General features: G+C 51.6%; 1 long non-coding RNA gene across 1 annotated transcript in view; it reads right to left on the bottom strand.

Moving 5' to 3' along the window:
* Positions 1–9,637: 9,637 nt before the first annotated feature.
* The window catches only part of LOC128095298 (uncharacterized), an 8,469-nt gene continuing 2,390 nt past the window's right edge, over positions 9,638–15,716 (bottom strand). The window contains exons 2-3 of the long non-coding RNA XR_008213210.1: positions 10,834–10,934; positions 9,638–9,824 (exon numbers count right to left, since the gene is read on the bottom strand). This is a non-coding gene — a long non-coding RNA (uncharacterized LOC128095298). The remainder of the gene's footprint in view (positions 9,825–10,833; positions 10,935–15,716) is intronic.

Raw genomic sequence — 15,716 nt, forward strand, 5'->3', positions numbered from 1 at the left:
CTGGAGGGAGGGAAGAGAAGAGGAAAGGGAGGAACGGAGAGAAAGAAAGCTCACAGTTTCTCTCTCTCTCTCTCTCTCTCTCTCTCTCTCTCTCTCTCTCTCTCCCTCCCTCCCTCCTGACCTCAGGGACTCCTGATCTTAACCTGGATGAAACTGACAGAAACCCTTCCCCTCAAAGGTGAGCTTTGGGAAAGGCCTCCTGCCCTCGGTTTAGCATGCCTGGAGGCCAAACCCTAGGCAAAGGGACTCACACTAAGTAGCCAATGTGTCACCAAAGTCCCCAGGCCTGGTGCTCACACTCTGCTTACCCACCGTGGGACTCTGAGGAAGTGGTTCAGCCACCAAGTTCCTTACCTTCATCATTTGCACAACAGGAAAAAACAGAACCAGCTCCCTCTAAAGCTTCTGGAAGATACTGGAACAGAAAGTGCATGTGTATGCCTATACATGTGTGTGACCCACGGCACACATGTTTCAGACCTGTCTTGTGCCCGTCAGTCCCAGAGGCAGTCTCACTCTGCAGGGGAGCCCACCGAGCCCCAGGCTTGCAGAGAGGTTGTGCAAGAGACCTGCAAACCTGCTTCTGCTCACCGTCTGGGAGGGGCCTGCCCTCCTCCTCCTCAGGGCTGCAGGGGAGGTGTTGTTATTCTCTAGCACCCCGGGAGAGGGTGGGGAGAGAGGTCGCTTTCCTGGTGCACATAACAAAACACCACTGGTCATGTCTGCTGAGGTCATGTCACTTCTGAAAGGCTGCTTTCAGCTCTCCCTGTTGAGTGGCCCTGGTGGCTGCTCAGGAAAGGACATTTGTGTTTCTCAGGCCTCTGTCAACTCCAGGAGAGAAACTGAACTCCAACTAGTGCACCTGCAAGGGACTTAGGCCACCAAAGGATCAGCCAGTGACCTGGAGGAAGTGCTGTACCTTCATTCTATTCACTGAACCCACCCAGCTTCAGCCTGGCCCTTGCTTCTCCCTTTGGGAATTGGCTGTGACAGCCCCAGGTAGAAATTCCAGTCAGAGACCTTTCCTCTCCTGGTTCTATGTGTTAGTCCAAGAGAAGGGGCTGGTTGATGGCTTGGGTCATGTTTCCTTTGAGTGACAGCTGGCTAGTGGATGCTGGGAAAGACCAGAAGAGGTCCAGGAAGCAGAGAGCCCCCAGGCATGTGTCTGGGTGCAGTTTCTTCTTCACTGAGCCTCTACTTCCCTTCTTTGAACGTGAGCCAGTGTCTCAGCCTGGGCTTAACCTAAAGAGGCATGAGGCTAGAAGGTTAAGGACTGAAACCTGCCTCTCCTCCCTGACGTTGGTTTTCTCAGCGATCTGTCACAGCCATGAGAAGGCTAACACACCCTGCCACAGGGGAAGTCTGTCCTTCCACCCTTGATCTGGGCTGGCCCATTATTGTTTGTCCAGTGTGACCAAGGCAAGCTGGAACTCAGGCCTCATGTTCTAGAAGCTTCCTTCTCAGCTCCCAGGAACAGGGGTGGGCTCCATGAAATGAACAGGCTAAGGATGAAAACATGGGGCTGAAGGTAGTACAGTGGGTAAGAGAGTTTTCTGCTTATGGATAGGGACATGAGTTCAAATCCTCAGCACCCATGTATAAAAGCCCCGTAGTGTGCTTCTCTAACTCAGCTGTTGGGAACTGAGACAGGAGGATTGCTGAGGTTTGCTGGCTGCCAGCCTAGGTTCAAATGAGAGACCCTGCCTCAAAGGAACAGGGCAGAGTGACATGTGTGGTGGTATTGTATTCCCCAAAATATTGTGTACCTTAATAAACTTATCTGGGGTCAGAGAACAGAAAAGCCACTAAGTACTTAAGATAGGCAGTGATAGCACACGCCTTTAATCCTAGCATTCCAGAGACAGAAATCCCTCTGGATCTCTGTGAGTTCAAGGCCACATTGGAAACAGCCAGGCATGGTGACTCACACCTTTAATCCCAGAAAGCAGCCTTTAATCCCAGGGAGTGATGGTAGAAAGCAGAAAGGTTTATAAAGCGTGAGGACCAGAAACTAGAAGCATTTGGCTGGTTAAGCTTCAGGCTTCTAGCAGCACAGTTCAGCTGAGAGCCATTCGGATATGAGGACACAGAGGCTTCCAGTCTGAGGAAACAAGACCAGCCGGGAAGTTGGCCAGGTGAGGTTAGCTGTGGCTTGTTCTGGTACTCTGACCTTCCAGCATTCACCCCAATAACTGGCCTTGGGTTTGATTTTATTAATAAGACTCTCTAAGATTCATGCTACAGACATGTAGTGGCCTCTGTGTGCACATGCTGTATATATCACACACACACACACACACACACACACACACACACACACACACACACACACAGAGTGAAGCCAAAATATGCAATTATTATGTAATGTTACTTCCCAGTCTCAGCATCTCAGAAGTGGGCCACTCTCATATCTCTAAGGTGGTCAGAAACCTGAGAGTGACATGGGACAGTGGTGCCTTTGTCTCAGCCCCTGCTGTGTGACATCAGAGCCAGACAAGGACTAGTTGCTCCACAGTGCCACATGAAAGAATTAACATCCCTCAGCCAGCCTTGCTCACAAATCCCAGAGGCAGGGTCCCCCACCTTCCACCCTCCAAGACAGTCTCTACTATTGTAGGATGGCTCTGTCTGTAAGAGGACCCTCATCCCTCTAGAGCAAACCCCTGTAAGTGCTGAAGACCTTGGGTCTCTTCCTAGGATCTCCTTTACTATGTGACAACATTGAGGCATCGTAGGAGTTTCTGGCCTTGGCAAAGTAGCACAATTTTAATAATAGGAAGTATTTACATGGACTTGTGCCTCAATCTCCATACAGCAAGTATGTTCACTAGGGCCTAAGCCCAGGCAGGCTCTGCCGGTGTTTTGAGCTTCAGCCACGCCAACTGTCTCTGTACAGATCACCCTTCTGCCTGAGTCTTGGTTCTCACCTGGAAAATGGGAGTGAATTTTACCACCTAGGGTTGTAATGGGGCCTAGACAAGATGATGGATGGAGGATGCTAGGCTGTTACAGCTCCCTGATAAAGGCTGGTTCCTCTTCTGCCAGGTACATAAACCATTCCAGATGGGAAACTTGCAGGCTTATGTGTAGGTGGGAGAGGAACTGTCAGCAGGCTCGTGGGGGAGGGGCACCCATCAGGAAACAGGAGGAACACAGACAAGGTGGGGAAGCATGGTGTCAGGGAAAGGCGAAGTCATAGCTCAAGCTGCCAGTCTGAAGAGGAGTGGGAGGCCTTGCATGCCAGGTTCAGGGGGCTGGGCCAGCAACAGGAGACAGGGAGGTCTCTAGACAGAGGGGCAAGGTCAGGTACAGCTGGCCCCTGGTCTGGGGCAGGCAAGTCTGAGAGTCTTGTACCCGGGGAAGGCACTGGACACCTGGTACAGAGGAGCACACTTGTGGGAAGCAGGCCCTTGGCTTTCTAGCCTAGTGCCTCCACTCTGTATCTTTAGGCTAGGCCCCGACACGAAGAAGCAGAGAAGCCAAAAATGCAGCCAGAGAGCAGGGTAGATCAGAGTGTGTGTGGGCTAACCTTACCTACGTGGTTGGGGATCAGAGGCTCTTCTCAGGGTCTTCTTTGAGACTTGGCATTGAGCTCAGTTTCTTTTTCTTTTCTTTCTTTCTTTGCTTCTTTCCTTCCTTTTCTTCTTCTTTTTTCTTTTGTTTTGTTGTTTGTTTTGAAATAGGGTTTCTTTGTGTAGCCCTGGCTGTCCTTGAACTCTTTCTGTAGACCAGGCTGGCCTCGCACTCAGAGACATGCCTGCTCTGTCTCCCAAGTGCTGGGATTAAGGCGTGTGCTGCCACCACCCTGGGAGTTCAGAGTTTCTAAACTCTGCCACAGTCACAGGACCATGTGAGCCTTCAGGCTGCTTTGAGAGGAATCAAGGCTGGGAAGACATGATTAGCCCTATTCTTAAGACGGAGAGACACAGGCCCAACAGGGGAAGTGACTTGTCCAAGACCTACAGCAGACGTGTGGCTTAGTTGGGCTGGAATCTAGGCCTCCTGCCTCCCCCTCCCACCTTACTCTCTGTCCTTAGAACTAAGAGTTGGGGAAGATATTTGCACTGGGTCTGAGTGAACAGTGAATGGAGCCAGAGAGAGGCTGACAGTCATCAGCAGACAGCACTTAACCCAGATTGACAAGTTAATTGTGCAAATGTGGATGAGGTACAGTTGTATGCAAAGAAATCCAGATGGTCTGAGCCTCTGGGGATCCTCCGCCAGCACCCCAGTTGCTGGGGAAACAGGAGGAGGTGGGGGTGACGTTACCAGATGCAGCTCAAGAATGGGGGCTGGGACACCCATCTAGTTCTTCAGGGCTGTGGGCCTAGCCTCAGGCTCTTGCCCTCAAGTATAATCCCTTCCCTTACAGTCGTGATTCATGGAGATCCAGGGGGTGGGAGTGAGCTGCTTGAGGTCACACAGGTGATCAGAGCCCCAGTGAGCCTGGCCCAGGTGAGGCTGTATGTCCAAGCAGTCTATAGACAGGTGGAGAACAAGACTAAGCCAGTCCTCATAGGACCCATGCCCAGCTCCCAGCCTTACAAAACACAGGTGTGTGACTGTGGTGAGGGCTCCTTGGTCTCTCTGCAAAATAGAAGCCACATGGGGTGGGGTGGTGACACTGTCAAATGCACAGGACTGTAAATGAGCAAGAGCCCTGCATCGCCCGCCACTCAGCAACTCTCACTGGCTGAGGGGGCACTGAGCTCAGAAAGGGCAGATCGCCGGACCAAAATCACCCAGTAGGGTGGGAAGGCCCTGGGCTCTCAGCAGCCAACTCCATTCTTGGAACCCATAGAGAAGAAACAGTCCTCAGCGTGGGACAGGTAGTTCCACTCACTGCCATCACTGGGAAGCTCTGGGAAATTGTCTGAAGCATTTTCCCAGAATCCCCAGCTTCTCACCTGTGGCTGAACATGAAGCCGCCCACAGCACCAGTAGCAACGGCCCTTAGCCCTGCCCTCCTCTGCCCCAGACTGTGGACTGGTGCTCTCTCTCTTCACCTCCAGTGTTTTCTTTCTGTTTTTTTTTTTTTTTTTTTTTTTTTTGGGTAGAGGGTGGGGGGAGTCAGGGTTTCTCTATGTAACAGCTCTGGCTGTCCCGGAACTCACTATGTAGACCAGGCTGGCCTCGAACTCACAGAGATCCGTCTGCCTCTGTCTCCTGCGTGCTGGGATTAAAGGCGTCCACCTCCAACCAACCCCTCCAACCTCCAATGTTTTCAACTCTACGGAAATTAATTTTATTTGGCAGTTCAGGAAACTGAGGTTCAAGAGCCATTGCTTACTTGCAGCCAGCCAGAAAGCAAACAAAGTGGGTCATGAGCCCCAGGTCACTGGCCCTCCAAACACCCTGACTCCCTTCTCTGGCTGATAGGGTAGTGGGCAGTGCCCTCAGTGCCCAGGGCAGGAGGTGGCTGAGTGTGTGCCTTCCTCTTGTTTCTGTTGATAAATGTAACCCCTACCTCCCACTCACCCTCATTTTCTGAGTGTTGGGCTGAGGAGAAATGCCAGTCACAGAGCCCATTACCCTGATAGAAGACCAGGTCTTCTAGAGACTGTCATCTTTCTAGCTACCTAGCTGGTCTAGGAGGAGTATGTGGCCCCGAAGGAACACACTGAGCAGTCTCCCTGGGCTGCCCTAGTGAATCTGGGAGGAGCTTCCAGCTCAGTGCTTCCTCCATGTGAAGAGAAGAAGGCAGGAGGAAGAGAAGAACCAGATGGGAAGGGAGATCACTGGAGGCCCTGAGCATCCCATGGGTCTCAATGGCCACCAAGCCCATATTTCCTTGGGTTCACCCAATGTGGGTCTCTGTCCTCTGGCAATGAGTCCTGCCTGAAGCTCTATGTGTGCCTGAGGCTATGCTATCCCTACAGGAGCCACAGAACTACCAAAGGATCCAATCCTCTAGGAACTGGAGGTCTGGGGTGGAGAGGGATGTGGGCAGTTGTGGGTTCAGGTCCCTGCTCTCTCTCTCTCTCTCTCTCTCTCTCTCTCTCTCTCTCTCTCTCTCTCTCTCTCTCTCTGGGCTGCAATCTCCTATCTTTAACTTGAGGGTACTAGGCTTAATGTGCTAAAGATTTCCCCAGATCTGTACAACTACTGTTAAAAATTGACGCATAATCCGCTCATAACCACTTCAAATTCTAGAACACTTCCATCCACAACCCTCTGAAACACCCCACACCTGCTAGTAGTGACTCCCTAATACTACTCACCATCCCAAACTCTAAAAACCATTATTTCCTTCCAAACAAGAACTTTATGGATTTTTCTCTTCTGGACATTTCAAGCTCATGTTGGAATTTTCCTGTGTTGCAGCACGTATGGCCATTCCATTTCTTCTTGTGATGGATGTCACTCCACCGCTTGGATATGCTGCCTTCTGTTTATCCATTCAACAGCTGAGTGGGCACCTGGGCTGTTTCCCCTTTGGGGCCATTATAGATAATGTCGCTACGGACATTTGTGTGCAAACATTTGTATGAGATGTATGTTTTCAATTCTTTGGTGTGTATGCCTAGGAGTGGAATTGCTGGATGATATGGTAACTCTGCATGACTTTGGGAGAGCGGCCAAACAGTCTTCCACCGTTTTTCACGTTTCTATCAGCAACGGAACAGGGATCCAGTTTCTCAACAGCCTTGACAAAGCTTGCTGTTTCCTGTCGCTCTTATTATAGCCATCTTAGTGTAAAGAGGAATCTCATTCTTTTTTAAATTTTATTTTGAGACAGGGTCGTCTGTAGCCCAAGCTAGCCTCAAACTCAACATAGAGCCAAGGATGACCTTGGATTTCTGATCCTCCTCCTTCCACTTCCCAGGTGCTGAGATTATAGGCATGGTTATATGCTATCCTGGGGATCAAACTCAGGGCTTTGCGCATGCCGGGCAGGCACTCTACCAACTGAGCCACATCCCAGCTCTGCACTGTGGTTCTGATTTGCATTTCCCCAATGACTAATGCAAAGGAGCCTTCTTAATCTATGTGATTAGTGGCCTTTTCTATATCTTTTTTGGAGAAATGTTTATTCAATTTTTCTTTTCTTTTTTCTTTCTTTTTTTTTTTAGACAGGGTTTCTCTATGAAACAGTTCTGGCTGTCCTGGAACTCACTCTGTAGACCAGGCTGGACTCGAACTCACAGAGATCTACCTGCCTCTGCCTCCTGAGTGCTGGGATTAAATGCATGTGCCACCACCAGCTGGCTCAAAATTTTTTTTCATTTAAAAAATTGGGTAATCAGCCAGGTGTAATGCTGCATGCTCACAATGCTAATACCTAGCAAGCGGAAGCAGGAAAATTAGAAGTTCAAGGCCATCCTCAGCTCTCTTAAGAATTAGAGGTCAGTCTGGATGACATAAAACTCCAGCTCAAAAGATTCAAAAAGTACAGGTGGTGGCGGCAGCGGCGGCGGCGGCGGCGGCGGCGGCGGCGGCGGCGGCGGCGGCGGCGGCGGCGGCGGCGCACGCCTTTAATCCCAGCACTCGGGAGGCAGAGCCAGGCGGATCTCTGTGAGTTCGAGGCTAGCCTGGTCTACAGAGCGAGATCCAGGAAAGGCGCAAAGCTACACAGAGAAACCCTGTCACGAAAAAAACCAAAAAAAAAAAAAAAAAAAAAATTCAAAAAGTGAAATGAGGATGTTAAACTCTCTAGCTGGGGTCAAGGCTGCAGGCAATGGAGAGAAGCCTGTAAGCACAGGGAGAATGATGTGGGGGTCACTGAGGGGTCTGTAGGCCACACTGTGATGCTGACAGCATGCCCCTCCTGTATTCTAGTTGGTGAAAAAAACAACTCTGGCATCTAAGACTTAGAGGATGCCTTACAAATCCCTTTGGGAGCTGCATGACAGGCCAGCGTGACAACTAGGCATGCCTCCCAGCATGGGCCAGAGTGAGTATTGGATGCTATTGGCTTCACAGCATGGTGCTTGGAGACCAGGTGTGTGTGTGTGTGTGTGTGTGTGTGTGTGTGTGTGTGTGTGTGTGTGAAGGAGGCAGAGAGAAGGTCATGGAGAGAAAGTACTCAAGAAGAGTAAGAGGGAACTTCCATTTGTAGAGCAGGATTCTGGACACATCTCAAATGTCACAGAGGAGCAAGAACTGGGAGGCTCATCCCGTTTCCTAGGACACGAAACCGAGGCAGGCAGAAGGGGGCAGTGGGAGCTGGGGTTTGAGCCCTGATGCATCTGTCTTGGGTTGTGAACCCTTCTCATAATGCTTACTTACTGGAGAGGGAGGGAGGGAGGGAGGGAGGGAGGGAGGGAGGGAGGAACACACAGAGAGGTCCAGCAGAGGGACAGAACCACACTGAGAGGAGAGGGAAAAATAAAACACAGGGTGGAAAGAACCACGTGGTCTGGCCGAGGCCTGCACTGGGTCCCGGGGCATCAGGCCAGGGAGGGGACAGCAGAAATCAGCTCACTGAACCTGGAGCCAAGAAGCAGTCTTGGCTTCTGCATGGTGGAAAAGCTCTCACCTCAGGACACTGCAGAGGGGAAGCTGGCAGGGGCTGGGGGGGTCTGCCTGGGCAGAGGGTGAGGAGCAGACCCATCATCCAGCTTAGTAATGGCTGTGGCTGCTCCCCCTAGCAGCCCTTGACTCCTCAGCATATAGAGCCCAGGCCTAGCGCAGGTTCAGAGGGAGCCGGACAGGGCCATCTTTGCTCGCTGGCTGCTTTGAGGACAAGCTCCCCAGCTTGCAAATAAGGTGGCTCTATTGTTTCTCACTCAGCTGGGACATGAGCGTGAGAGAACAAACACCATGCACAGAAGTGGCCATGCATGGTCCCCAAGGTCCTGACGGCCAGGCGGCCAGGCCTGGCTAGTTTTCTGAAACCTTCTCCAGGGCCCCTGCCCTCCATCCACACTGGCCTTCCTTCAGACACGTGGAGACTTATTTTCTGGAATACCCTTTCCTGTGCCATACCCCTTTGTCGTTCCTACATACCAACTACATCGGCTGAGGAAAGACGGATGCTGTTCTTAAGGCAGTCAGAACACCACACGTGCTTTCTCCTCACAGCGGGGATGCTAATCACAATACCAAACACACTCCACTGAGAAATCAACCGTTTCACAGTCTAAGGCTGGGAGGGACTTGTCACTCTCCTGTACAGGTCACCCAGACCAAAGGTTTTGGTACAAAAACTACTACATCACCTCCCTGGGTCCCTGGACCCACAGTGGTGTGCCAGCCAGCCCTGTGTTCTTTGTGTTTGTTTGTTTGTTTGTTTGTTTGTTTTTTATATACAGAGAAGGAAGGAGAGGAGGCTGAAATTGTCTCTAAGTGCAATGCAGACTTTTGATCACTTCCACAGACTCTGAGACTTTTCGGAAGGGCTCAAGACCCTATCTTCCTGTTTCTGGCTCCCACTTGGGCTTGTATCAGGACCCAGGTTGTGCTGAATGGTTAGCTATAACACCAGGAATAGCTGTAGTGAATCACCGGAGCCAGAGGAATGAGTCACTAGAAATCAGAACTAGAGGAGCACTGGGAATCAGGAGCCTCTTTCCTGCAAAGGCTGAATACAGCCCAAGGCTGCCGTAGGCATCCCAAATATCAGCCTCCTCCTCCTCTGCCATCTTTTCCAATCAGCCACATTACAAAAAAAAAAAAAAAAAAAAAAAAATGGAGGGAGAGGAGGCTGGGATGTGGCTCACTTAATGGAATGCTTACCTAGTACACATTAAGCCCTGGGTTCAATCCCCAGCACTGCATACCCAAAATTCCAGCACTTAAGAGGTAAAGGCAAGGAGATCAGAAGTTCAAGGTCATCCTCAGTTCTATAGCCGGTTGGAGACCAGCTTGGGATACATGACACCCTGTCTCCAAAAAGAGAAAAAAAATCTTGTTAAGTGTACAGTTCACTTAAGTATATTCAAAGTTGTATAATCATCCCTTCTATGATCTTCAAGAGCAGGAAACTGAGGCCCAGAGAAGGGCAGGTCCTTTCTCTATGTCACATGACTGGTTGGTTAGTCAGCAACAGAGTTAGGGTCCAGGCCTCTGACACCCCATCTACCACATTCAGGTGACACAGGGGCCTCTGTGACAGGCCCTCCCTGCCACACTCTGGCCATGAGAAGTGTCTAGTGGAGGCTGCTGAGTGGAGTCAACGAGATGGATGTGACAGTGCCCTCAGACTGTCCCCTGACTGTCCTTCTGGCTGTCCCCTTAACTGTTCCTCTGACTGTCCCCTGACTGTCCAGAGCTGTTGAAGTCCAGAATGAGGCTGAGAGTCCAAGCTTTAGAGTGCCGTGTCCAGCTCACCTCCTGCTTCCACAATCACCAGTGACCTTCCTTAGTTTGGGGTGCCCTTCCTCCACATGACCACAGGGGTCCTCTTCCGAGTCCCTCAAACCCCTCCCCTTGGTGAGGCTGCCTGACTGCCCTGTGTGGAATCGGAACCAGGCCCTGGCCCACCCTCTGGCACTCGGCCCCTCCTCCAGAACACACTCTGTCTGATGTACTGGAATACAATGTGGCCTGCAGAGGTGCTCCTCAGAGGACTGACTCCCAGTGTAATGGCACTGACAGGGGAACCCCACGAGAAGGTGAGTCACCACCTTCATGAATGGATTCATGTTTTTCTTAATAAATGAGACTAGTTCTCACAAGAGGGAGTTAGGTCTCTCCACCTGGATGATAAGTCAACCTACCCTCTGTCCCTCTCTCACATGTTTCCTTCTGCACATGCCCACTTCGTCTTTCCAGTTTTTCACCATGAATAGATAAAGCACAAAGCCCTCATCAGAAGCTGATAGATGTGGCTATTGTATCTTGGGCATTTGAGACCATGACTCAGTTAAGCTTCTTTAGTAAGTACCTTACCTCTGGTATTTTGTAATAGCAACAGTAGAAACACCTTCATTATCAGCTTATTCTCTGCCTCCTCCAATGCGCTGTAGTTCCAAGAAATGTCTTGACAATGCCTGGTAGAGAGAAGGTACTGACTGGGTAAATAGTGTTGAATGAACGAATATTTGGCTGGCATTGTGCTGTCTCAGAGCAATGCTCAAGTGAAGAACTCTTATGCTTGTTTTAGAGAGCCTGCCTGGGCCCTAAAGGCCACCATTTCCCCCGACCTTGGTATTGTTAGGGGAAACTGGAACAGAGTCAGAGTGGCTTTAAGAAAGAAGGGGATAAACTTCTGGATTTTGTCATTGTGTTTAGGACCCCAGAAACCGGAGGTAGTCTTGGATCCAGCCTGTGTGTTTTCTGTGTAAATTCCTGGAGCCATTTAGCTTACATTCCATGTCTCAGCCAAAATGGAAAGAAAAAGGAAGAAAAAAAAAGGCATCATTCATTTTTAAATGGACTTAGCTTTGTGAGCGCCACATGGGAACTGCTTGCTGTCCATAATGTCATAAGCCCCAAGGCCCTCTGGGAAATATTACCAGCACTTCATGTGGAGGGCTGGGCCAGGGTCCACACATCTCCAGAGCTGTGAGCATGTGGCAGACCGTGGCTCCATCGGCAAGCCTGGGCCCAGACCCCTGAGGCAGGAAGAAGTCAGGCAGGGCAGGCAGGAGTTCCCTCAGGATACCTCACTCTGGATCCAAAGGTCTTGGATGTCTACCTTCTGGGGGCTCTATGATATACATGATAGGCTCTCTGATCTGAGCCTCTCCATGGGGGAGCCTGAAGCAGTGGGATACCCTGGCCTCAGGCAAACCTCAGAGCAGGAAGACAGCCCTGTCCCCGGACTGTAAGTCTTACTTCAGAAGCCAAGGCTGAGTGACTGGGACTGGCCAGGCAGAAACCACCTGATCAAGCCCAATCCTTTACAATTGAGGAAACAGACTCAGAGAGGAGCAGGATCACACAGCCAATCCACAGAGTAGGCAGGGGGCCTGGACAGTCTTTGGATTACTGGCCAGGAGCATTTCTTACAATATATTGCACTTAAACAGTTCCGTTTGGGCGGAAACTCTGCTGTTCCCAAAGACACCAGACCTTTCCAGAATCCGGTCTAAGGCGGTCTTCCAGGATCTGATGTCAAGGATTATTCCTCAGGGAATAGCTGTTGGAAAAGGCAGGTGAGATATTGATTATGGCTGGGGTTGAGGGAGGGCAGTTTTGACCAGTGAGGGGATGGGGATGGAGCAAGAAAGGATGGGGGAAGGGGAGTGGAAATTTCTCAGAAAAACTAACCAAAGGTATGTTTTCATATTTTTACAACTGCCTGTATTTTCTAGTCCTCTGGTTAGTTTTTCATATTTGAAAGTGATCAAGTGTTTAATTGTGGCATTCTGTTTAGCGTGGTCCTGTTTCGACTGGGCCCATCTTAGAAAGATGTCTTGGAAGCTTTAATGAATCAAAGGCTCCCCCGCTCAGGAGCCACACTGCAGCCTGTGCGTGCGGGATGGGATGCTCACCTCTCTAAAGACAGAAGGCAGCAACTGAGGAGAGAGGCATCCAGAGAAAAACCAAGGCGCAGGAAAGCCCACTTTGGTCACATGCATGCTTAGTCCCAAAGGCCAGCTGTACTGCCCTCCCAGTGCCCTCAGCAGGTCTCCCTGAGGAGGCTGTGTCACCAAGGTGTTCGAGTCTCGGAGTCCAGGCTCACCAGGCCACAGCTTCTCAGAGACGTGGGTCCCAAGAGGGAACAGGAGGCTGCCTGAGGTCAGGGTAATGTTAGGACCAGCCTGACTGACCGACCCGTAAGGTGTTGAGAGAGATCAGTGTGAGGACTGCCGGTGGGGACCCCAATCCAGGTTGGTCAGTCACCAGGACCTGCCACCCAGAGAAAAGGTTAATAGATTTTAATGTGTGTATAGCACTTGAACCCCATTCTGGTACGATAATAAAAAAGTTCTCAGTCAAAGTTGGCTGTGGTCTATGGGGGAGAAGGGTAGGGTGGTGAGGCCTGAGAAGCCATTGGCTCCTGGATCATGCACCCAGCTGGAAGCCCTGCTTTGGGAGGGTTCAGTTCTTACCTGCCCTGCCTCTACCCAGCATAACCATCTGTGCCACTCCCAGGCACCGAGAACCCCAAGTTGATGGTTCTGAGCTATGGGGACAATTTCCGGCCTTCCCTTCTGGGCTCCCTGTGGTCTCCAGGGCTGAATGGAACCATGGCTCCCTCCTCCTGACTTGCCCTCTATTGAATTACCTATTGCTTACCTCCCAGTGGCACTAAACTAGACCTCAGAGGCCCCAAATGCTAGAACGTCAAGTCCTTCTGTGTATACACCTTGCCTGTCCCTCTTCCAGTGATGAACACACAGGGCCCTGAGGCCCAGAGTCGGAAAGCCAGCCCCTGCCCCCAGGCTGCAGAGCTGGTGAGCCACGGTGGGCTGGAGCTGGGCCAGGTCTGGGGCTCTCCTCCCAGCCTCCTCTGCTCTCCCCAGGTCCCCAGAGGCCACTCTGGAGATGCTGCCTCCCCCCACCTCTGTGGCCACCCCTCACCTGGTCTTTGTTTGCATCCTTTGCGATCTCTGTCTGGGGGTAATTCTCGCCAAGCCAAGCAGGGTCAGCCGCTAATGCACTTCAGATGTTCTCAGGCTGGAGGCAACCAGTCCTCAAACACAGCACTGATTGCGAAGCCTGGCCTGGCCTGGCCAGTGTGCTCTGGTGTGGTGAGGTGTGGTGTAGTGTGGTAGGGCTGGTGCTTCCCAACACAGGTAACTAAGTTCCTGCTGGGACACAGCAGGCGCCTCTGTTTAACCTCCAAAACCTCCCTAGAGCCGCTGTGCCTAGAAGATTGGGGGTGGGGGGGGGGGGGCTGGAGGCCCCTTGGTTTTTTCCTTTGAACCTTTCTGGACTCTGAGCTGGCATTTCCCCGGGGGTAGTTGGCTCTATGCACACTTTCGGATGTGACAAATGTCGCCATCCCTGTGGATCTACAACTATCATTCTTCTGTTTACAGAAAAAGAAACAGAGGTTTGGAGAGGTCAGACTGGGGTTCCAGCTCCCGGTGAGAGTCCACACAGCATCCTATGTAAATAGAGGTGTTTCAAAAGCCCAGGATGGTGTTTTGAGAAGGGTGAGGCCTGTCATTTCCAGGGTTCCAGACACTGAGGCTGGGTTTGCAGCTGACTCATGCCTCAGTCTTGACAAAGCAGTAGATCTGAGACTGGGGGGTCATCGGCTCCTCTCAGGTGAGGTAATGCTGCCTGCCTCATCACCTCAGCCATGCCCAGAATGTGCTCTAGGAGCTAGCCCCGCCCCCAGGGGGGGGGGGGGCTTTGTCAAGAGCTTGGCTCTAGAAGCTGCTGCTTCTTAGCCGTGCTAACCTGCCTTGCTCCTCTGCCTCTGTGCGCCTCCATCTCCTCAGTCTTTCCCACAAGGTCATTTGTGAAGTTCACTGAGCTAAATATTTGTAGAGGGCTAAAAGGATGCCTGGACCAGGCTCACACTCAGCCCATGTGTTAGCTACTATTATGCTTAACCTTGTGGAAACTGAGGCAGTGCAGTACTGGAGTCTCAACTTAGCTTCCAGCTGGACCCCTGGGGCAGGTTGTTGAAGTCTGGAGAACTGGGTCCCACTCCCAGCATTTCGGTATATGAGACTGGATTGGGACCTGAGAATATGCATTCCCAGCATATTTCTGGGTAATGCTGATGTCTGAGGACCTGCTGCTCTAGGGGACCTGGCTGTGGCTAACAGGGGGCACTTTGGAGTGTGAGTAGGGAACGGGAGATTACCGTGATTACAAAGGGTGTTGGGTGAGTCCACAGCACCTAATTCTGAATTTGTTTCCAACTCCTTAGAGGACAGAATTTAGGTCACTTTCCCCCTGTATCCTGGGCTGCTGCTTCCATAAAACAGGGGCCACTAGTAACCCTTCCTGCAGGGCTGTTCGGATGGCTCAGGGCCTTGTGCCTAGACACCTGCAGTGGCCAACAATGCAACACAGAGACAAAGCTGGCTGCATGGGCGGGAGGGGCCGGTTGCCATGCTCCCACATCACTAACTGCAGGCCACGCCCAGGGCTCATCCCTGTTTTATTCCTGATTTCCTGAACCCAAGCCGGGATGGTCACTGCCACACTGTCCCCAGGCAGGATGCTTACTCCGGCCACAGGCGGCATAAAGGGGCCTGTGTCCTGGTCGCTCGCCTCCCACCGTTCGTCCAGTGGTTTTCTATTTCAGTTGCTGTAAAAATATCACCTTTGATCTCAGCTTGTGGCGAAGAAGAAGAGGAGGAGGGGGAAGAGGAGGAGGAAGAGGAGAGCCACTGATGGGCTGTTTCCCTTCTCCCCGTCCTCCACCTCTCCCCTCAGCACCCTGCTCCCTACACTCCCCACCAATTCTCTCCCCAGCTTTTTTTTCCTTTGGCGCCAAAGCCTCAAGCCTTTAGGAATCTGCTAGCCCTACCTCTGAGTCCATCTCCCCCGCATGCCACGATGGGGCTGGATACTGAAGGAACAGTATGAATGAGGGGCCTGTGAGGGAAGCTGCCCTCGCTCTTCCTCCGCCTCTCTCCCTGCCCCTTCGCTTCTGCTCCTGGGCCAAGAATCTCCATGATTCCCGGCTTGATCCGGTTCGTGCACTTCTCAAGCGCCTGGTATCAATCACAGCTCTACAACTGTGAAGTCTCCAGGCCTCCCCAGAGTGGAGCAGGAAGGCTTGAGGAGCCTAAATGTTTACATCACTCAGAAAGCCCATCAGCAGCCCATATTTGCCTGGAGGGGTGCCCTTCAGCAAACGGTTCCCCTCTCTATCTTCCAGCTCCATTGGGGGCACACTATGCTATTCTTGTCCCCAG

Source organism: Peromyscus californicus, unplaced genomic scaffold (assembly GCF_007827085.1).
Source record: "Peromyscus californicus insignis strain IS unplaced genomic scaffold, ASM782708v3 Scaffold_4__1_contigs__length_199733344, whole genome shotgun sequence".
NCBI lineage: Eukaryota > Metazoa > Chordata > Mammalia > Rodentia > Cricetidae > Peromyscus > Peromyscus californicus.